A 24,436-nucleotide genomic window follows, 5' to 3' on the forward strand; every position below is an offset into this window, starting at 1 on the left:
CGGTTTAAGTGAGGTTATTTAAACCTCACTTAAATCGGCTTGATAGATATTGACTTGGAATGTGATAATCAGCAAGACTTTATTCATTTACATCGTATTATTGCTCTAATAGCACAATTACGGTTTCACGCTTTAAACCATTGCGATTGCGTCCCGTGCACAACCCTCCCAATTCTTTTTTACCTGCGCGACATCGCGTTAATTAACTCTTTGCAGTCAATTGATGCTTTGACGAGGCGAAGAACGTCGGTTTAACTATATTGTGTAGGGGACATTTTGGATCTCACATATTTATAATTCCGATTAACTATATACGAACGTCCGGTCTAGATCGTAAATTACGCGATTCATTTAAAAAAATATTTCCCCGAACGGAGTTACAAAGATGACCGGCATGACTTGTTATGAGGAAAATTATGATATACAGGGGAAAGAAATTTCTAATTTCATATCGAAAACATATATTTTAAATTAAATAAATTACGAATATGATTAAAAATTACAGCCCGGCATTCTGACGGCCACAGTAATTTTTGTTCGTATTGATATTACTTTTAAATATAATTTTAAAAAAATAACGTTGTTTCAACTGTACTGTCTGTCCTCAGTATTTACAGACCAAAAATATTCGGAAAATTGCAGAAAGAAATAGTTGAATTTTTTTGTGTATTAAATATTTTGTTTCAATTTACGTATTTTTATTTCGGGTCATTAAACGAAAGCAACCTGTAAGTGTTGAAAGAAAGAAAGAAAATATTACTTTGTAGTACGTAGTCTTACGATCTGTACCAATCGTGTACTATACAGTACGTACATTTTTCACGTCATTGTTCCCTAAATAATATAGTATAACAATTTGCATATACGAAGTATTGGATATTATAAATAACGTAGATTATTTAAAGTACATGGGATTATTGCGCCATTTTATACAAGGGACTTGAGCATCTGCGGGATTGCCGGAACCAATCCTTCGCGGTTACCGAGAGACGACTGTATTATATATTCAAAATATATTCATTTAATTATCTTATATAGCACTTAATCTTATCGCTTAGAAGTATTTGTTAAGTAATTATAATAACTATAATTGGAAGAATTTTAGAGAAGTTGGATTTGAAGTCTGCGTTCGTTTCTGATTGTGTAGTTAATTGAAAATTTATAAAACATTTAAAGTGTTTTTGTAATCCTACTTGTGTAAGAAAAAACATGAATATAAAATTGAACCGTTAATTTTGTTTCGTAGGTGTTGTCGCTTGCTTTTACTCGCAATTAGTAACCGGGTGTTAAAAATGGAGCGTGACTTCAAACTCTAATTTATCGGTCGTGGTAGGAGAATTGCTAACGATCTTTCCCGTATTCGGTAAGTATATTTTTATGATTTCCAATAATAAAATGTTAGATAAATTTATTGTAGATAAAAATTCGGTGGTTTGAAGCGTTTTCTTTTCGTAAGATTAATTGAAAATTGTTTATTCAATTATATTCATTTTAAAACTTAATAATTATGTTGTTTTAAATGTAAGCAATAATTTTTGAAGCGCCCAAGACAAAGTAATGCGATTTAATGAAATGATGCGATGAAGTGAAATTCAGGGAAGAAAAGCCCTGAAAATTTAGTTCCCGATTCTCTTTATCGTTAGTATGACAGTATATTGAAAATTTATCAAATTTATATACTGTAAAAATTTCATATTTTATTGTAATGTTATATAATTTCATTTTCTTATATTTAAATAATTGTTTTTAGATACCCCAAAACGGGACAAAAGAATCCGTAACCGAAATTGAAATACTGCATTTAATGGAAATGTTCGATGTCAATTTGATTTCATTCTTGAAAAAACATAACTCGAAAGGAAATAAAAAAACAAAAAGGGTAATTTAAAATTTTTATTTAGAAATGATCACCTTATTTTTCTTCTGATTGACGTAATAAATTCATTTTTTACGGTTAAATATTAATTTTTTTTTTACTATTAACGAGCAATTACTTATTGTGACATCGTCACATTGCCCGGCTGCAGTTTTTAATTGTATTTTTAATTAATTAAATTTAAAATATATGCTATCCATCTATAGTTAGTACTGTAGAGTCTTGCCCCTGTACATCATACTTTTCCTGTTAGCAGTGGAGTCATGCTGGTCATCTAACATTTTTTCGGGGGAAGTTTTTGAATTGAAATAACTCGACTTTCGGTTTGCGTCGGCAGTTTTTATATAGTTAATTGGGGCCTCCTGTCCGTAAGGTTTTTATATCTGATCTTGAATTTTATCGATGTAACTCTGTTTTTGAGATTAACGAAAGACAGATGGATGACAGTGGGAATTTACAGGTCTACAATTTTTTAAAATTGCAGTCCAAAAATATTAATTCTCTCATTAAATTGTAAATATTTAAAAATTATCGGATACATTTTATATATTTACTGGATAAGAAAATGCTTTATGTATAAAGCAGGAAGAAAATTTTTAAAGTCGAAAAAAAAAATTTTTTTTAAATATCTAATCAAAATGTAGTAAGATATCTAATTAAACACTAGATGCTAATAATTATAAAAATTAAAAACGGATAATTTAGTTCCTAACAAAATTTTATGAAATAGCAAATTCAATTTGTGTGTGAAATTTTTTATGTTTAACTTTAACTTTAACATCGTTTTATCAGTTATCACACAAAGTAATTAAAAGGGGACATAAAAATTTTGCAAATCCCCTCTTTTATTATTTTGAGATTATTTCGAGATTTTATTGATTTTTTGTCTTCTCAAAAATTGAATAAAATATTTTTATAATCTGTGTTGAAATGATACAGAGGCGACATCTATTGATGTATGTGAGGGTGGCAACGTTTTGTTAATGTCTTAGGGGGGGTGAAGGCAGAGGAGGACTCATAGCATTAATAAATTGAATTTTTCATAATTCTTGCAGTACAATAAAACTGTATTGAGTAAATTGGTGGTCTGTGATAGTTATTTGAAGTGAGAACCATCAGTAAATGATGCTGTTGCTGTTGGAAATTGCACTCCACGATAGAAATTTCGTTCACCCTCGAGCGGACGAACGTTTTGCGAATGATTTCGGAGAGGGACTCTCTGTGGTTATCGCTTCTCGGCCTTTTGGCTAAGATCAAAGTGTAGTATCTGTTCTTATCAGCTTAATATCTGATACGGCTTCCATCGGAGGCCATGATATTAAACTGATTTTTGGAAGGCGGCGGAGTGCTCGGAGCTTGCTCCACCTCTGCCACGGGTTGACCCGGTATTGCAGTACCTCCGGGAATGGCCCACTCCCCTTTGGGGGATCTTAATTTAATCAAAAATAGATCTGTTAAAACTTTACATATTCAAATTATCCACTACCAATGATACTGTCTTCTCTAAAGTCTGTAATTTTGTCTTCCAGCATCATTTCTTAATTGTCATTCAACAACTGTGAAAGAAGTGCATTTTGAATATTGATTGGGTAAGTTGATATGTTTAATAACATTTATATATTATATATTGTTAATACATTACTTGAAAAAGGATATTTTAAAATTTTCATCATTTATTGGATTTTAAGTTTGATTCCTTTTACAGTATACATTAAATATAGTAATTTTGTCTTCTTTGTATCATGACAATTAAATATACATAATACAGAGATTAGATAGTTAATTTAAAAACTGTTGTATACTAAAAATAACTATTGGAAGCAATATTAAAAACAGTTAATTTTTAATGTTGTTTTTGATTAAACCAAAACAGCTAAAACTAAATACATTTTGTCACATTAAGAGGTTACACTAAAAAATCTTAAAATTTTAGTATGTTACAATTAGGCTAAAGTTCTTTGCTAAGAAAGTTCATTTTTAAAACGTTGATATAAAAATTACATGATATGATCAAATTTGAAATAATATATTTTTGATCAATGAAAATATTATAATTCATTTTATGTCCTAATCTACTAAATAACTTATGAAACAATAGAACAAATAGATGAATAATTTTAGTATTTGAAATAAGTTTTTTGAAATTTAAAAGTTTGAATTCTTAAGCTAGACAAAATCATGGAGAACATAATAAATCTAGAATTAATTTATTACTGTCTTTTCATGAGATCTTATGAGAAAGTTTGTCTTAAAGTAAGTTTTGATTTCTAAGAGAGAGATTATATTTCAAGAGGAAAAGCTTTTTGTGTAAAAATTATATAGATGTATGTATAAAGTGGTATTTTCTCTAATCAGATTAAAGTAGAATTGAACTTCTATTATATTTCTGAAATTTACAAAGGTATTTTGATTACAGTACTGTTTTTTTATTATTTTTGACAAATTTTCTAAAAGTTTTACCAAGAACATTAAACAGATCTGTTCTTTTTTGAAATTCAATAAAAACAAAGTAATTATGATAGAAAGCCTTAAATAATCTTACATAAAACTACATGTAGCAATTAAAATAAGGAATGGAAAATTTAACATAATTACAATGACTTATTTTATCAAACATATATCAAAAAGATTAGGGTAAGTAGAGTAAAATAATCATTTTTTATGTAATGAAATTTATATTCAGTACCATAAAGTATTAGCTGTTTTTAAAAATACAATTAATGCCATTAAAAGTGGTGATATTTCCATTGTTTGAAAATGTTTACTAAAATATACCTAATAACAGCTTAGAATTGTGTTTGATCATTTTGCAGACTGACTTTATATTACTGTAAAGTCGTATTTAGTGTGTTGAATGTAACAAAGTACCATATTTTATAGTAATGTAACAGAAAAAAAAAGCTATACTGATATGACTTGTTTTGCCACATTATTGTTCAATATATCATACAAAAATAAATAGTAAAAACAGTTTATTATTGATATTCTATCTTCATTAAGTATACACTATGCATCAATTACTAGTTTAGTTAGTCTTAACAATTAAGCTTTTTTAAAGACCTGTCTATTTTTTTTTATATCTCACAAAAAAGTATCAGTTGAAAATTGTATATGTTAATAGTTTGAGATTTACCTTGAGGTATGTTGTGTTGTTATTAATGTTATCACTTATTGCAATATATCAATTATATAGCATTAAACAAGTATTTTATTGTACATACAGCACAGGAATTATTAAATGAGCTGTTAATTCAATAAACTATTTGAAAAAGTTTTTAATACATTATATCCTCAATCTGTTGATAAAGATTTGAAGTGTTTGACATGCTAAACACTTATTTTATATTTAAAGAACCTCAGAAAAAACACACATTTTTTTCACTCAGTAAAATAATAAAAATATTTAACATAATTATAGCAGTTGTGATTATGTTTGATAAAGTAGAGGATAAAATATTAGAATAAGTAAAATGAAAAGTATTGTTTTTACATTTGCTATTATTTATGTTAAATGTAATCTGGCATTATTAATTTGCTTATATAATAATATTTTAAAGCCTTTTAAAAAAGAGAGATTATTTTAAAGGTTGTTATATTTCCCTAACCATTTTTAATCAGTAAAGAAAATGTCTAAGAATTTTAAAGATAATGCCATTAAACAGCCATCTGTCATGGTAACAAATCAGTTTTCAGAATGTGAGATAAACAGAGCAAAACATACATTCAAGGTAGAAACTTATACAGTTTTCTCTTTGAAGTAGTTCCAACATTACAAAGTGTGTGTAAGAATGGAGATTTAAAATATATGAATATTTTTCATTCAAAATTACTTTTGCACTTGAACTTCACATTCACATTTTATGGTTTGAAAATTATAAAAATTGGGATAAAATAAAAATTAATTACAGTAAGAGCCCACTTAACACGGGGGATGTGTTCCTACATGACAAAGTGCTAAGCGAAGCAGCGTTAAACGAAGTCATTTTAACATAGAGTAAATAGGGAAAGGGGAACATGCAACCAAAAATAAACAGATTTTATTTCAATTTTAGATTATTTTATATTAATTTGCATAAAATTACATGTTAAATAACACACAAACATATGCACACAAAAATGTAAAGCTCATTTTTTGTGACAAAGGTCCTGGCTTTTCTGAAATTCTTGTTTTTTGTGATAAAGTTGTGTAGTTTCATTTTTCGCATTGTTTTTTTTCTTTCCTTAGGCAAATATCAGTAGCAGAAGATGGCATCCAAAATGCCTTGTTTTGCTTTTGCACTCTTTTCAAAATCTGGATCATTTACTACAATTTGATCAACGATTTTGGTTATCATTACCAAACATTCACTAAGGAAATTTGTAGAGAGATTATTTGGGTTCTTTGTTTTCAGAATCACTATTTTTTACTTCTATGGGAATTCCTTGTTTTGCCAGTTCTTGAAGGTGGTCGTTGGTGAGGCTCTCACCAGAAACTTGCTGTAACTGCTCAGTATCCTGCTCATCTACATCTAGTCCTGTATCAATTAGGTTGTCAATTTGGTCAACTTAACGATACAATGGTAGGCTCTTCTTGTTGAGAATTCTTGGATACTTCTGGCCGTAACTTCTTCCATACTCTGTTCTTGCATTCATTAGTTAATTCTTGCCATGCAAAGTCGATATTGCCTATGGCATTCGTGATGTTATATTTTTCCAAAATTGTACCTAACAAGCATAGATTTAAGGAAAGTATTGCGGTACAATGAATTGCCACCTTTTGCTGATTGGTTCGTGTTTGGAAATACAGGTAACCCCTGTATAACACGGTAGTTATGTTCCAAAAAATTGCCGTGTTATGCGAAACAAAGAACTAGTACGAAAAGGAGGGTTAAGTTCCAAAAATTAAAAAACATGCTACTATATTTTCATAATTAAGATAAATATCTTTATTAAAATTTTCTTAAGTGATACATATTAGTATAAATTAAACAATTTTTTCTTTGTCATCACTAAAAGCACTATTAATTGAGAGCGTTTTATTTTTGGCAAGTTATCGTTATCCTCTGAGCATTTTTCTGCATTATTTTCAGATTCATGCTTTACCTTTTGCAAAAAGTGTATGTAATTTTAGATTGCTTGCTTCTAGTTAAAAGATCTTTATAAATTTCCTTATATGGTGCTAAGCACTTATGGAATAAGGGAAAAACATCTGGCAACAGCAGAAGCGTCGAGATCTGGCAAAATTGAAACAATTTTCGCAAAGGACCATGTGTATGGAGACGAGAAAAGAAAATTTACACACTGAAGTACTAATAGTTCACGAAAATAATAATTTTCGTAAACTATTAGTACTTAAGTATGTAAAAATTTATTACATTTCATGTTGTACGAGGGTTTTACCCATTTCTCGAACCGTGTCAGAGTGAATCCATGCTATAAAAGTACCGTGTTATACGAGGGATGGTACCAATTCTCGAACCGTGTTAGAGCGAATCCGTGCTATAGAAGTGCCGTGTTATACGGGGGTTACCTGTAATCATATTATGTACGAATCAATGAAATGCTGTGATAATTTGAATCAGTGTAAATTTTGAGCTTTTTTTAGGCTTCGAACAGACTGCCAGAAGTTCTTGTCAGTGATAACGGAACGCAGTTCACCTCATATGAATTTTAAAGATTCTGTGCCCAACATGGAATTAAACATGTCTTTTTGCTGCCCTATCATCCTCAATCCAATGGACAGGCAGAACGATTCATAGACACACTGAAGCAAGCTCTCCTTAAGTTAAAAGGGGAGGAAAATATACAATGTGCTTTGGTCATATTTCTGGAGACTTATCGGATAACTCCAAACTTGGCTCTACCGGACAGCAAATCTCCAAGCAACTCTTCTTCGGACGGAAGATCCGAACATTACTCGACCTATTATTGCTGCCAAAATATCCAACAGAGTGTGACATCAAAATGGAGAGGCAATTTAACCTCAAGCAGGGCGCCTGAGAATGAAATTTCACAACTAAGGAGCTTGTCTTCGCACAACACCAATGCTCTCAAAATTGGCAGCCGGGAACAATCAAACGCAAAACCAGAAACAACATACACAAGGTGGAGATGGACGACAGATCATCTCGGCGATTTTACACCAATCAGCTCTTACAGAAACAATCTTCTTGACCGCAGCCCGAGAATGTTCCCCTCGCCGTCATTGCAGAAGCCTTCTCCATTCTTTTACGTCCTGCTCTGACTCCAGACTTAACACATCCGGTTGAGAGACCGGCACAGCAGGATGACGAGTTCCCGCCATTCGAGAGACCATGCGCTGTCGAAGAAACACCGCCCGAGATATTAACGTCACAGCCTCCGCGTTGATCAGCCCATACTTGAATCCCAACGGGACGGCTTCAAATCAACTCTCATCGAAAAAACTATTATGTGGCATAAACAGCCAATTTGAGCAGTTTTTTCTTTCTTAAAAAGGGGTCGGTTGTTTTTTCACGTGTGAAAATCTAACGACTGGGGTTCAATCTGGAACTGATCAGATTACACCTGCATGTGAGTGCACGATTCGGGGATGCCTTTTGTTCGGGTCATTTAGACGAGCAGAACATGACCAGTGTCTAGTCCGACCGTTATAACCGTTTCTTTGTTATATATTAAACGGCGATCTATGATTAGAGTTCTTTACACCCTAAGAACTTAACAGTTTCTAACTGATAATCAATTAATTATTGTCTTTGCTGATAAATCAGCACAAAGTTATAATGGATTAAAAATTCAAATTCGAAAATAAAACTTATCTACAGAGGCGGGGAGTACCGATGGGTAGCCCCATGTCGTCAGCCCTCTGCGAGTTGGTACTCCGTAATCTAGAAAACAGTATACTCCCTTCCTTACAACAAGATATATTGATATATGCAAGATATGTTGATGATGTCTTTATCTTGTGGAAGGATAATCGCAACATCAAGCATTTTATGGCTCTGATAAACGGTAACCCGAATGGTTTAACCTTGGAATTGGAGCAATAAGGTGGTAGTAGTGTTAATTTCTTGGATCTGACTATAACATGCATAAAAGGGGAAGTCTGAACCAATATTTATCGTAAATCGACATCTATCCCCATCATTATCCCTAAAAATTCGGCTGATCCGGAGCATATTAAAATGGTGGTATTTCGATCTTGGATAAGAAGCGCGTGCACACATTGCACAAACATTTGCAATACAGTTAAGGAATTACAATATATACGAAGAACTGCCATACAGCATGGCTACGGGAGAAAAAGAATAGAGGCTCTCGTTAAGAAAGATAATAATCTTGCAAGTAGGCAAAAGCAAAACCCCCAAAAAGAAAGTGGTCCTCGATTATATACGCTTCCTTAAACTGATTGTCAAGAGGATTTCCAAAAATAAGAACTTACAAATAGTTTATCGACGTAATCCCACTATATACAGGATATTAAGGAATGACAAAGGGAATTATGAATGTAACTCCTTAACAGGAATATACTCAATACCACTAAGAGACCATAGGTTCAACTCTAACTCAGTATATACAGGTGCAACTTCAAGGAATTTGAAAAAAAGAATCAATGAGCATAAGCTTTCAGTGAACAAAACAGTTGACAGTACGGTCCTTGCCACTTATGCTAAACAAGGCATTAATGTCTTCTGGGACCAGGTCTCTATAATAAAAGCTACCAGATCTAGACACGTAAAATATCTCGAAAAAGCTGGCAATTCATAGGGCACAGGAGAGCACGCAATGTATCAACTATAGGGATGCTGATGGGCTTTTGTCCGCTTGGAAATCTTTTTGCGATGAATTGGATAGATCTATATAAAAGGCTTAATCGGGCATAGGATGATCCTCGATGGATATTTTATTTATTTAGTTATTTTTGTTATTATTTATTAAGCACATGGAAATTTGTATGTATCATTTTCGTTTATAATATGTTACCTTTTAATTTATTTACATAACTGTTTATTTGAAATTTGTTTGTGTAATTTTTCGAATTTCCCATTTCGAATTAGAGAAATAACTGATGATGAATGCTTAATGCGTTTGAAAATGTTTTTATGTTATTAAAGAATTATGCTGGATACTTGAATGGTTTTTATTTTTAATTTTATTGAATTCTCCAGTAAGCAAGTATACAATTAGTTATAATGGATAAACAAAAATAAAAAAACATTAAATTATAGATAAATCTAATCATTTCACACCAATATATTGAACTAAATGAAGATCCTACATCACACATATTTGGAAACTTGGAAAGATAACTAAAAGTTTTAAAAAAATCTAATAATGTTAAAATCATTTGTATTAATATTATCTTAGATTACAACTCTAGAATCTTTAAACTCAGTGTTGAAGTTAAAACATAAATTGCAAGAATCATACAGGCCATTAGTAGATATTAAATTTTACGTCTTATACAACCTCAAAAAATTCCTTAAGAGTAAATTAAATCAATATCAATTCTGATTATAGCTTTAAAAATACAGACCAATTCATTAGTAACTTAAAAAAACTTAATATTAATACTATCAGCAGAATATTAAGCCTAGACATAAAAAATATGTATCCATCTGTACATAAAAACTTTATAATCAATACATTAAATACTTCAAACTGTGATAATTGGGTAATTGAACTGGTTCAATTTGTTTTAACTAATAATAATTTTACTTGTAATAAAAAAATATTTAGACAATCTGACGGTATACTTATGAATTTATATATAAGCCCTAAACTAACTGAATTATGTATGATAAAAATAGATCATATTAGAAACGTCAGTGGCATAATAGAATACAATAGATATGTAGATGACTGCTTCTTAATTTACAATAATACTTTAACCAACCCTCAAACCAATCCTTAAATGTGCCAATAATATAGTAACTAACATAGCCTTTGGTATTGAACTAGAATATAATAATAACTTACCATTTTTAGACATCACAGTTCAAAAGTCTCATAACAGCTTAAATTTTAAAAAGTATATTAAACCATATAAGGAAAGTCATTAACCATGATTCCAGTACACCTATGTATAACAAGAAAAATATTTTTGACATGTATATCACCAAAATTAAAACACATACGAGCAATTACCTTGAACAAAATAAAGGAAAAACACATATTTATAAAATCTTTCAACTAAACGACAATCCAAAGAAGATACTAGAAAAACTGGCTTACCAATACCAACCCTACTTCAACCCAAAATATATAATACCAACTCAAATGACTTATAAAAAAACTTACATCCCCATAGTATTTAAAAAATAAAAATACTTTTAAAACCATATAATATAACTCTAGCCCCAGTATTTACTAGAAATAATAAAAATTTACTAATAACTAAAGAAAATATCATTAAAAATATTGATATAATGCAACAAATTAACTATATATATATAGAAGATCCTGCAGCTGCCAACCAAATTACCAATATATTGGTGAAACTGGAAGAACCCTAAAAATCGGACTAAAAGAACATTCACATGCTATTAAATTTAATTACACTAATTTTGCTGTAGATGGCTACAAATCTCAACCTTCACCATACATTGCAATGGTGAAAGTTGAGATTTCACTCAATAATCTAAAAGTGCTCAGGAAAGGGGAAAAACATATAAAAAGGAAATTATTTGAATTTGGAAATTACTAAAATAAAAACTTATGAACTCAAATGACAGTTTAACTATTAATGACATTTGGAAACCACTCCTTAACTGGTATTATCCACAAGTGATTCCATCTCACCCCACCTCCCCAGATGGCCCCCATCGAATGAAGTTATTCTGCTTTCCCATATAGATACAACTGCATTCTGCAAGTGTGACTGTGAACTTAAGGATGATCTGAACTCAGCCCACCTCTACCTTATGTAACATTAAATACTTACAGTATTGTGCGAATTAATGTGAACACAAGTGAAAATTTGAAAAAAAAAAACATTTATTGGTTAAAGATGAATAGAATCAAAAAATGAATACAATTTAAATTGTTTTAATATGAAATATGTACTCCCTTGGCTTTAATAACTTCTTGAACACATTTTGGCATGGAATCAATAAGTTTTTTTTTAGTTTTCTGTTATTTGCTGGTCTCAAAACCATATCTGGATTACAGCCTCAATCAGTTTTGTTTTTGTTGTGCAATCTATTTTACAAAGTCTAGCTTTTACTATTAAGATCTGGTGAATTTCCTGGTCATTCAAGGTATATCTTTTTGTCTTTGAAATGTTTAATTATCACCTTGAAAACATGACAAGGAGCCAAGTCTTGTTGAAATACTGCTTGATCATTGGCATCAACTTTTCCTAGTTCATCTTCCAATCTTTGTTCTAAGTCTCTGTATTTTTGCGAGTTTATCATGCCTTTGACTGGCACAAAGGATCCAGTACTTTTATAAGAAAAGCAGCCCCAGAACATCTTTAATGGATGTTTAACTGTTTAAAATTAATATGAGCTGCCGTAAGTTTTTCATTGTCACTTTTCTAACGTAACAAGATTGTTGTCCTTGTACCAAAAAAATGGCTCTCAACTGAAAACAACACTTTCCTCCAATCTTCAACAGTCCAGCTCACATATTTTTTTTGCCCAATTATATTGTTTTTTTTATCATGGCAGCAGTCAATAACCATTTCTTTTGAGGTCTAACCATTTTTCTCCCACTTTCTATAAGTTGTTTTCGTACAGTGGAGTCAAGTCATGAACAATAACTCCAGTGTGTGCTAAGTCTTGTTGAAGTTCTTGACTGGTTTTCCTAGGGTTTAATTTACTTTCCCTTATTAAAAAAGCTTCATCCCATGCTGTTGTTTTTTTTTCCTTCCACATTTCTCTTTTCTGTTCACCTCAATTGTCCCAGTGTCCCTATTTTGCTTCAAAATCTTGTTTACAGCTCCTAAACTCACATCACACTCCTTGGCAACATCTCTTTGAGTCATTGATGTGTGTTCACTCAAAGTAACAATCTTAGTGTGCTTTTTGGGAGTAATATCCATCTTCAAAAAAAAAAAAAATGCTAATAAAGCCTCAGTTCAGCTTAACTTCACCAAAACACAATAATTAAAAAAAATAACAAAATGCAATGCATCTGTAGCTTGGTATGTCTTATTACTCACTGACTGTCAGATCAGTAAAACAAAATGACATAAATGTGATGATATGATATGACTGCAAATGTTGTTTAAATGCGTGCAAAGCATGCTTAGACATCATATGCAGCCATATCATCTGTCTGTGTGCTGAGCCATTTGCAGTTCGGAGCAGATGCACAAACACACTGTCGCAATCGCACATTATTCTCACTCTCATTTGCAAATGGACCTTGTTTAAAAAATAATCCTTGTATAATAAAAGCCAAGTTCTTCACGGGAAGTCTTAATCCTGTCCCTCTCCCCCGCAGGGGAATTTCGAAAAATCACTTTGTAGTGTATGTTCTCATGACATACCCTAACTGTGTATCAAATTTCATCCTTCAACTCCTAACTGTTTGGGCTCTGCACATTATTATTATTATTATTATTATCATCATCATCAACCCATTTTGATTATATATATACAGTAATACCTCGACTTACGCTACCCCGACTTACATGAACCCGGAGTTACACGATTTTCAAATTGCGTCGATTCGTATTTTGTTTGAGCGCCACGCAACTCTCGATTACCCCCCTCCCACACTATTGTTTAGCTTACATGTTTGGACGTGCCTTGCAGAATCGACACATAGCTACAATTTATTTTGTGTTATTTATTTCTGTGTTTGTTATATCTATGGAGACTTGAGAGACTCTGCGGTGATTTCTTGCAACCGTGAATGAATCAAAAGACGAGATAAGATTAACAAGAACATTTATTAGCTTACATACATCCGATTTGGCTTTTACACAAATTGCAAAATTATACCCCAACTTACGTGGTTATCACTCGATCCCACTTATCGCATAAGTTCGGGGTATTACTGTATATAGATTTGTAACCAACAATCAACTATGTAACTTACATATATTTTAACAAAATTTTTTTATATTATTATGTATCATGTAATCCTTGTCTAGCTATTTTTTGTAAAGTACTGAAGAGTTTGCATTTCTGTACTGAAAATGCATTTCCTCCAATAAAATCAATATCAAATGCTCCTTGTGTAATGTGTTACTGAAGAAAAAAAGCCAATAGCTTTTAATTCTTTAAAATCCACAACAAAACCAGTAATGGAAAATTTACTTAACTATTTTCTTGTTCGGTCTGCCCAAGCTAGAGAATTATTTAGTAAAGCACAAACTGCAAAATTTCAGAATAATAATTATACATGTTGTTTGGTTATTTGTAATGTCAATATTTTATGATGGAATAGAATTTTTGAAAATTATTCTTATCCTACGTTAATTCCAAATTGTAGTTTTTTTTTTTTAAGATTGCTTCTTGTTGTTTTGTTTAACATTTAAGTCAAAATTAAATTCTAAAATTTAAATTAACTTAAGATTCATTTTTAAAAATTTATTTAGGTATTTTTTAAATAAAAATATTCTTATCATTCATACATTTTTTTTTTTTTTTTACAGAAGAAAATCTTAATTTGGAAGATTTGAATATAGTAGGACAAAACTATACAGTAAGTATGTATGTGTATATATATATATAGTACTATTTTAGTGAGGTTTATTTTTTTAAAAAAGATAAAATAGGATTTTTTGTTAAAAAAATTATTAAACCCATTCGATGCAACAGATAAAAAATGAAAATGTTTTTTGTGTTGACAAGTGTGAGATCAGCAAGGGGTACAATCTATCTATTAAGATGTTGGTATCGCTTATTCGGCGCAGATTAAGTGAAATCTGTTCTCTTGGTTTCGGATCTTTTGATCCGATCCTATGTCAAGATTTTTGACCAGGAGTACTTTTGTAACCGATCCAAATCGTGAGATTCGGATCTATGTCAGGATTGACACCAGTTTATCTACTTTTCGTTACGTGGATAAACACGCATGTGATTATGCCGTAGATTTGATTCAGAGAGTTGACATGAGACATTTCTTTGACAAAAATAAAGAAAATTTAATAACTAAAAACAAACTAGATTATACAAAAGAAAAAAAAATGGTTAGGTATTCAGAGATAAACGAATGACTACAACAAATAAATCCAATTAGATGCGCCGAGAGAGTAACGGACTCACTGAACTTATACAATGTCAAGAGAGAGAGCTCACAATTCATTCATAAACATACAACCTGTTTAGTTGACTTTAACTTCTTTTCGTCGAATATACTTCAGTTCTAAGTTCTCAACTTCTATTCAAGGGGAGGTCTTGATAAGCACAATGTTAAAATTTATCTTCTATGTTTCTAACTCAATATTAATTCGATAGGATACGACTATGGGCGTTGGTCTTCTGGAGCTTGTATGGATTTCATTTTCCTCATCTGGGATCTATTGACGAACTCCCCGAATTCGGCTAAATTTTGACTATATCTATTAATCAGCAACTAATCAACATAGTATTCTTCACCCGCATGAACGGATGGAAGGGGAATAAATGAGGGGTCGTCAGTTCTCATGGTGGTGAGATTTTGTAACAGATAAGGGAAAAACAAAGGATGCTTCTACTTCCGTCAAAGGAAGTGGCTCTGTTATCTGTTTTCCCACAGTAGAAAACAGTTATTTTCTCACCAAAACAAAAGAATATTTTTCTACAAAAATTAAACTTTAATTTTAAATTATCATTTAGACCCAGGGCTAATTCGGATCTCACATTACTCCCTTATCTTCAAAAATCACACTAAATTTAAATGAAGCGTGATTTTTCACATTACTACAAAAGCTTGAATTTCTCTCTCTCTCTCTCTAAATTTGAGTNTCTACAAACAATTGAAAACACAAAAAATAAATTATAGTTATTGCTGTTAACTAATAATTTAACATAAACAGATTTTTTACATTTTTGTAGACTTTATAACTTGACACTTTTCTTAAGTCATTACTGAACTTATTCCAATATAAAATAATTTGAAAAATTGGCAAAGATTTTCCTATCATGAGTCTGACAACTGGAAAAGTGTATTCATAATTCCTTTGAGTATTCTGAGTTGAAACATTACAGTATTCACTTATTTTATTTCCTCCTAGACAACTATTATCTTTATTTCCATTTATAAATTTGTGGCTGTCCACCAAAACTTTATATAAATATTGCATATTCTATCAATTTTATCAATTCTATAGTATTCCAACACCAATTCTCTGAAGTGTAAATTATGAATGGATTGAATAAAATGATTTTGTACTACTTGAAGTTTATTAATTGCATATGTGAGATTGGCATTGGGCCACTGAGTTAATTTCCAAATGACCACTTAATCTGCACGGGCTAGTAAAGCCTGATCTCGGAGTTGTTGGATGGCTAGGAGGGCTAATCGAGTGGGGAGAACGTCGGTAAGCTGGCAGGCGTCCTTCCAAAGACAGAAGACAGGTTTAACAAAATAACAAAGCATTTATTGAATAACTAGATTTACGTTACAGGAGGCAAAATTAATACTAAGGTTAAATGTGGTTATGCTAAAATATTTACATAAAATGACGACTAATCTCGTAACTATGTCGCTGACCTTCTAGTGAGAGAGAGAGCGCTTATACAAGTTCTAAAGTCCCTAAATACCTTTCAGAATAATGGAGAGTTGGCGAACGTCGTCTGTATGGAAGGGTGTGGTGTCTTCTTCCGACAGGATCACTCCTTGGCATGGAGACGAGCACAAGTACCAAAAATGACTTCCATGTGCAGACTTGCCCTGCTTCCGTTGTAATCCCCTTTTATATCCTTCGTGTGAGAAAGCTGACATCTGATTGACTTTTGTTGATGATGACAGTGCATTTTTCACACCTAAGTGTCAACTTTTCCATCTAATTGATATTATGATCTAAGTTCAATTTCTTTGGGTTTTTTCTGGAGATATTTACAATTGACATAAAATTTGGATTTTTAAAAGTCCCGTAAAAATCTGCAGCCTCACACATATAAGGATGCAGTTCTCCAAACAGATATGCTGTATCTTATTTTATATTTCGTGATATAATTGCTTCAACTGTGAAATACTTAAAAGGTTTTGAATTTTTTTTTTATTACAATATACTTAGCTAATGACAAATCAATATCATCTATATGCCAGTTCCATCGAAGATGATCATCTGTTTTCATTTCTAAGTACTTTTATAACATTAATCTTTCAATTTCACCTTCATTTATTTTAATTTTTAAGTGATTGAGATTTACTGTTTTATTTTATTACTGAAACGGAGGAATTTTGTCTTGCTACTGTTAATTTGTAGCTTATTCATTTCCATGTAAGTATTAGGTTATCTTGAAGAATTTGAGCTTCCATATGAGTATAAGTTATTACTATATCATCTGAATATGTGATAATGTTTATTATCTGTTATATATTTGAACAGATCATTTATGGATCCACTGCTCTTTTATATATATATATAAAAGAGCAGTGGATCCAAAATAGAACCTTGGGAGGAATGCCCTTATTTAGTTTAAAAAAACAAGAGAGCATGTTCAACTTTAACATAGTCATATTTGTCAAATACAAATTATTAATTGATTTTAGAGGACTTCCTCTTAAACAAACGTTTTTGCAATTTTAATTCTAAGAGTTGAAGATCCAGTCTGTAGAATGCTTTTGAGAGGTTTACGAAAACTGAACCACTATATTCAATTTCGATTTATCCAGTTGTGATGTGATTAACTGTTTTAAATGTGTTAACACGCCTACCGTTGAAAAATGTCATTTATAAGCATATTGATGACTGTGAAAAATCTGAAATTTATCTATATATTTAGAAACTCTCTTGCAGAAAATTTTTTCAAGATATTTGCTAACATTTTCGGAAACGATTGTAAATGGATGGTAATTTTTCAATATCACACTTGGATCCTTTTTCTTTATATATCGTTAATACAAGGTTATGATTTAACTTTCCTGGAAAAATACCACTTTCAAAGGACTTATTTGTCAGGTACGATAAAGGTGTAGCTATGATATTTGATATATGCTTTATAATTTCTATACGTAAAAATTCCATGTCCAGAGCACTATTCTTTAAGTTTATTATAACATTACAGACTTCCAAAGGAGTTGAATTTTGCAAACAAAGTATTAGACACCGGAACATGTATAATGTTTTGAGTTAGCACTTCAGGAACGAAACCATTTGTAGATCTATAATGATCGGCAAAAATGTTACAGATTATATGCTCATCTCCAGTAGTTCTTCCATTTTCATATAATTGACTTATTTTAGCTTCTTTCTTTGTTCTTATTACCTCAGAGGATAAGGTTTTAATTAATCCTTTTCCAAAAATTGTGAGGAGTGTCAACATTGGAAAACAATAGACTATAGTAATTATTCTCTTCTGTCCAAATATTCTTCCTGATCTGATTTATTCAGAATTTTTATTTTCTCTAGGTACCTATTTTGCTCTTCCAGAGCTATTAAACTTCTTTTTTTAACATTCTTAAAGTTTTATATGTTTTATTAATGCTAGTGTATGATCTGATATAAATTTCCTCCAGGAATACTTTTCTACTATTACTCTTCCTTCTTACATATTCTCTGGAAAATATTTATTAATAAAAATCAATAAGATAGTGTGCAAGTAGTCAGCCAGTTGTTCAGTTGTCAAATTTCAGATATAAAAATAATTTCAAGAAAAACATGACAACAAGGCATTACATAAGAGGTAAACAGAAGAGTACTTTATTTCTCTTTTCCTTGACAAAGTCTTTCTCAGGTGTAAAGACAATGATGGGTAGGTGATTAGAAATCAAATCTTGATGTCTAAAAAGATTTGGACTCTAACATTTGTTAGACCATAGACTGTCAGAGTGAGGTTTCTTAAATTGTGATTTCTCACTTGAAAAACAGGCTAGATTCGATCTGTTTTCTGTTGTTTTTTTTTTATTACAAACATATTACTGTTTATGATTTTTTTTTGTATAATACAAATTTAAAATAATTAAATTTCAAATTTTTGAAAAAAAGCAAATACAGTAAGACCCCGCTTAATGTGGGGGATACGTTCCTAGATGACAAAGCGCTAAACAAAACAGCATTAAATGAGGTCATTTTAACAAATAGGGAAAAGATAAACAGACGAATAGACAAAAAATAAGCAGTTTTACTTAATTTTAAGTTATTTTTATATTGATTCACATAATAAATATATGTTAAACATACAAATATATGCACACAGAAATGTAAAGTTCATTTTTTGTCATGACGGTCTGGCTTTTCTGAAATTCTTGTTTTTTGTGATCAAGTAGTCTATTGTCATTTGTCACTGTTTTTTTTCTTTAGTTAAGCAAATGTTGGTAGCAGGAGATCACATCGAAAATGTCTCATCTTGCTTTTGCACTCCTTTCAAAATCTGGATCATTAACTACAGCTTGATCAACGATTTCGATTATTGTTACCAAATTTTTACTAAGAAAATCTGTAAAAATTCTTTGGGTTCTTTATTTCCAGAATTACTACTTTCCAGTTCTACTTGAATTTTTTGTTCTGCCTGTTCTTGAAGGTCATTGGTAAGGCTCTCACCAGAAGCCTGCAGTGACTCCTCAATATCCTGGTTGTCTACATTTCCTAGTCCTGCTGTATCGATTAGGTTGACAATTTGGTCAACAATAGGCTCTTCTCGTTTAGAATTCTTGGATACCTTCAGCCATAACTTTCCCACACTCTGTTCGTGCATTCATCAGTTAATTCATGCCATGCAAATTGATATTGCCTATGGCATTCATGATGATATATTTTTCCAAAATTGCACCTAACAAACATAGATTTAAGGAAAGTACAGTGGTACGATGAATTGCCACCTTTTGCTGATTGGTTCGTTTGTGGAAATAATCGTATTATGTACGAATCACGAATTAGTGAAATGCTGCAATAATTTGAATCAGCGTAAATTTTGGGGCTTTTTTAAAAAATGGGATGTATTTGAAACATATGTGTCTTGATTACCAGTTTTTTCAAAAAAGGAACCATGATTTCAATTACAAGTATTTCTATAGGAAATCAACAGAGTTTTCTGATAAGGTTGAAAATTTTGACTAAATAGTAGGAAAAATTATTCATCGTAATGAAAAAAAGAAATGAAAGAAGAGAGTGAAAATAATTGAAAATTTTAAAATATAATGCCAAATTTTAGTTCACAAAGTTTTAAAAATCAATAAGTGTGTTTTTGCTACATAAATATATTTCCATGCCTTGTTTGTTCTGAAAGTAAATAGTGCATTTTCTTGTGTATATAAGGTTGAAATTGTGAAAAAAATATTAATCAGATTAATCTAAAATTGATATGAAACAGTTTCACTATAATATGACAGCATTTTGTATAATATTTTATCATAAAAACAGTTAAAACAAAATGGCTCATTGCACTACACACATATAATCTTTGCTACTTCCTTCACACAGTCCTTGTTTTAACAACAGGGGCTGGAAAATACACTTTATTAACGTTTTTGAAAATATTTATTTTATGTGTTATTTGAGACACAAACCATGCATATTTTAACATGTCACAAAAAACTTGTGCACCCAACTGATTGTGCATTAGAGATTGTACATATTTTAATAGCATCTTTGCAATTGGCTATTTATGTATTGGTTTTAAGGATATAGCTACAATTTTGTAATTTTTTTGATAAAATTTTTAACCTGTCTATTAAAATAAACATTGCAAGGCTGACAAAGATGAGTGCATTTTGGTGACAATTAAGGTGGAATATCATAGTCATCTATAAAAACTTCATCATATATTTGAGAATTTGTTTGACCATCTGAAGAATGTTATTAATAAAAGTTTTCCTTTTTTTTACAGATGGCTTGTAATATTTCAATTAAGAAGTCTATAAAAACCTACATTACATTAAATAATACAAAATGTGATTATAATGTTATAAATGCTTTGTAAAACTGGAGTGATCAAAGCAAAATATATTTTTTCAATGATCTTAGTTGTATATAACATATTAAAAATGATAAGATTAAATTATTGATATAAATTAAAAAAAACATCTCACATACAGGGATCGAACCTGAAAACAAAATCTTCAAAAATAGTCTGAGAGCTGTGCATATGTGGGTAATGGTATGGGAGGCAGAGGACTCAGGTGCTTTTACACAAAACAGTTTAAATCAACGGTTGCTTGCATATTATCGGTCGAGTTCGCCAAATGTAGAACGTAACTGACGTTCGGCTCATAAGACAGTCACTTGCTTGGAAGGCTGGAGTAATTGAGTTGCAGAGACTACTAAGAGAGTGATGACACAATAGATCAATGCAGTGAAGGCAGTGACGCTTCACTGCCCCGTGCAGTGAAGCGGATGTATCCATCAAGATAAGCGTGCGATTCAAACTACACTCCGACTACACCGTGGACTCCGATCGTTCGACAGAGAGATTTTTAACAACTAGTGACACTGATTTGTCGCGCGCACAATTAGAGAGAGAACGGAGTTTTTATTGGTTTTCTCCCCAAATCTGTCGTTTTGATTGGGCCTAATTTATTTATCTCGCTTCACGATTGGTCTCTGTCCTGTATCCAGGTGAAAACCGAGATCGGTTCGGGTCACGAGAAAGGTCCACTATGGATAGTATATCCCAGGGATGGGTACCTTTTCTCATTTGAAGGCCGCATGAGAGCTAAAGAGGCCCACACACATCGAGGAATAACTGCACAGGTCAGGCCTTGAATTCCTGTTAGTGTATGGGGGAAAACGGTACAGTTCCAACTAATTGTACAGTCCACCAGAGTATAAATGAAAGCCATTTGATTGTCCTGCAAAGTTCTAGACTGCGCAGGCCGATCGTAGCTCGTGTGCTGTCGTTTCCGTTCAGTTGTGAGGCTGCTGAGTGAGAACAATATCCCGTGAATGTTTAGAAGAATTTTTAAAGATTTACGAAAGTGAACCATGCCTTTAGCATGTTAAAAGTAAAGATTATCGTGACAAGCAAAAAGGAAGTTGTCTATTTACGTTTAATGGAACATTAAACATAAATAGGCAACTTCCTTTCTGCTTTTCACGATAATCTTTACTTTTTACATTGACATTGAGCCAAATGCTAACAAGAAAGTGTTGTAAAAAATTAATAACACCAGAAATGCATATAGGAAGGAAATTAATAGTAATGTTTTAATAGCAATCCAATTTTCAGTTCAACTACAACGTTGATAAAGTTCAATTGCCATGGAATTTGGCCTTCATTTACAAAATAATCCATAAATTCTTCTCTCTCCTTTTTTTTGCCGAAAAACTCGTGTCTCCTGGATTATTTCGGACTAATCTCACCATTTTTGAATCTTCTATATTACATCCTAAAATAGTAGTTCCAACATTAGTATTTTCATGATCAAAACATTCTGGAGGAGGAGAAAAACTTTGCCAGCACTGATTTCATTAAAAAGTTGTAATGGCCACTTGCGTTTTGCACAACTAATTCAATTTTATGTGGTTGTAAATTAATTGTCATGTGAAATATTCGAAATCGTGATGCGAAAATACCAAATGCGTTCTTGACAATGCTCTTGCTCGTGATACGCGATAATTACAGTAGAGCCTCGATTATCCGACCCCCGATTAACCGACCGTCCTAGTCTGCAAATTTCAAATGTCCGGTAGTGATGTGGCGCTACAATATTTGGCTATGTCTTGGCTACTTTAATATTATTTTTACGTGTTTTAGCTGGCAACACTCATTCGACTATGAAAGGGAGCCAGTATTTAAACGAGGCTTAATTTTCTAATTTTTAACGATACAATAGCGACGATTATTATTTTAAAAAATTTTTGTTAGGCTTAACATCGATGAAAATTCAAAGCGAAGTAGGTTAATAGCGATATACTAATTACATGACATATAATAATATACTACACTAATAATGGATTTTTTTCATACTTTTCGGTTATCCGACTTTTCAATTATCCGACCAACCCCAGTCCCCAATTGGGTCGGATAATCGAGGCTCTACTGTAATGGATTTTTTCATACTTTTCGGTTATCCGACTTTTCAATTATCCGACCAACCCCAGTCCCCAATTGGGTTGGATAATCGAGGCTCTACTGTATATATTTTCCTATCTTGGAAAATGAGATCTGCTTGTCGAAATGGTTTCGTCATGTCTACTCAAAGGAAAGGTATCGTCTACTATAAATACAAATAGGGCGTACTTCTACTACTGTTTCTGACTACTTTCAACAGGAATGTTTAACTTATTGTTTTCAAGTTTTTCAAAAACCGTTTTAGAACACATCCGTTTGAAACTCTACCATTAGTACCAAAATCGCACATGATGAATTGATATTTTGCATCCACAATAGCCAATTAAATCATGCTTTGTTTTTCTTTGTAATTATAAACTTCTGATCTACTTCCACTTGTGGGAATAATGTTGATATGTTTTTCATTCATTGCTCCAAGGCAATGCGTGAAATTCCATTTTTCTTCAAAATGTTTCATTATATTCATCCATTCTCTTTCTGTTCGTGAAAACTAAAAAAGAAAAGAATAATTAACTTAATTTTTTAAATTAATAAAATTAACATAACATGTTAAGACAATCAATTTCCTTTACTACATTAACTTAAATTAATCAAATTATTATTTCAGGAATACGCTACAGATAATACAATGCAAGACAATTCTAACAGCGGAGATACTACTACATCAATAATCTCTACACAGGATGAAAATTTCACAGAACTTTCAGATATTTTGTACAGATGCGATGCAGCCGTCCTCCTAAATGAAGTCTTCGGGCAGAGATCAAGAATCTTTGAGTAACGAAGTTTTATTAATTGTCAATGATCATTTTAGAGACTCCATGTTCAAGATGATCGTTTTGATATTTTTGGAAAATTTGTTGCATGAAATTGCGTGGTTTCCAAGACAACAAATGCTGATATCTGAAAAACTGATAAACGAAACTTTGTTTCAACTTTATTTCACAAATTGGTTTATGAAGCTCAACACGTGTCACAGCAATTTATTCGATACCAATCATCAATTTCTAGCTCATCTTTTTCATATTCAGGTATTTCCAGTCCCTCTTCAGCACTTCCGTCCAACTACATCAGGAGCAAGAACAATATCAGAAAGGATAATCTCAATAATCACCATGTTAAAATGAGAGTTTCATTTGTTTTAAATTTTAATGTTAATGTGATTTGGCATTTTCTACATTATGACAATAAAGTAACACTATCTATTAAAAAGAAAAATTTGTTCTTACCTTTTTAAATAATCTTTATGAAGGACTTTGTAAATTGCTTGTTTGTTAAAATATGGCAACGCAACTAGGGGGTGCCTTCCGGGAGGTCTTTTTAAGGGAAACTGCCCCCTATTTAGGCGTTACAGACATGGAGAGAACCTAGAAAACACGTGGCCAGCCCGTCCGAGCGAGGCACGAACCCACAACCGAATTTCCAGTATTCAGGGTTCGAAGACCGCTTGGCCACTGGTGGGCCCCTCTTTGTAAATAGCATCACGTGT

At 31.7% G+C, this 24,436-nt stretch overlaps 1 long non-coding RNA gene and 1 other non-coding gene across 8 annotated transcripts in view; both read left to right on the top strand.

The window, feature by feature from the left end:
* The window catches only part of LOC111628648, a 39,238-nt gene extending 14,943 nt beyond the window's left edge, over positions 1-24,295 (top strand). For 3 of the 7 annotated variants that reach the window (XR_002757200.1, XR_002757197.1, XR_002757199.1), the window contains exons 4-9: positions 1,247-1,363; positions 1,542-1,638; positions 1,751-1,879; positions 3,406-3,465; positions 14,442-14,491; positions 23,555-24,295. This is a non-coding gene — a long non-coding RNA (uncharacterized LOC111628648). The remainder of the gene's footprint in view (positions 1-1,246; positions 1,364-1,541; positions 1,639-1,750; positions 1,880-3,405; positions 3,466-14,441; positions 14,492-23,554) is intronic. The other 4 variants (XR_002757196.1, XR_002757198.1, XR_002757201.1 and 1 more) reach the window with 3 other exon arrangements.
* On the top strand, positions 3,104-3,295 carry LOC111628652. The gene has a single exon (XR_002757203.1). It is a non-coding gene; the product is annotated as a U2 spliceosomal RNA (small nuclear RNA).
* Positions 24,296-24,436: the final 141 nt, after the last annotated feature.

The sequence above is a fragment of the Centruroides sculpturatus genome, unplaced genomic scaffold, assembly GCF_000671375.1.
Source record: "Centruroides sculpturatus isolate CEXI.00-Female unplaced genomic scaffold, Cexi_2.0 scaffold419, whole genome shotgun sequence".
Classification (NCBI taxonomy): Eukaryota; Metazoa; Arthropoda; class Arachnida; order Scorpiones; family Buthidae; genus Centruroides; species Centruroides sculpturatus.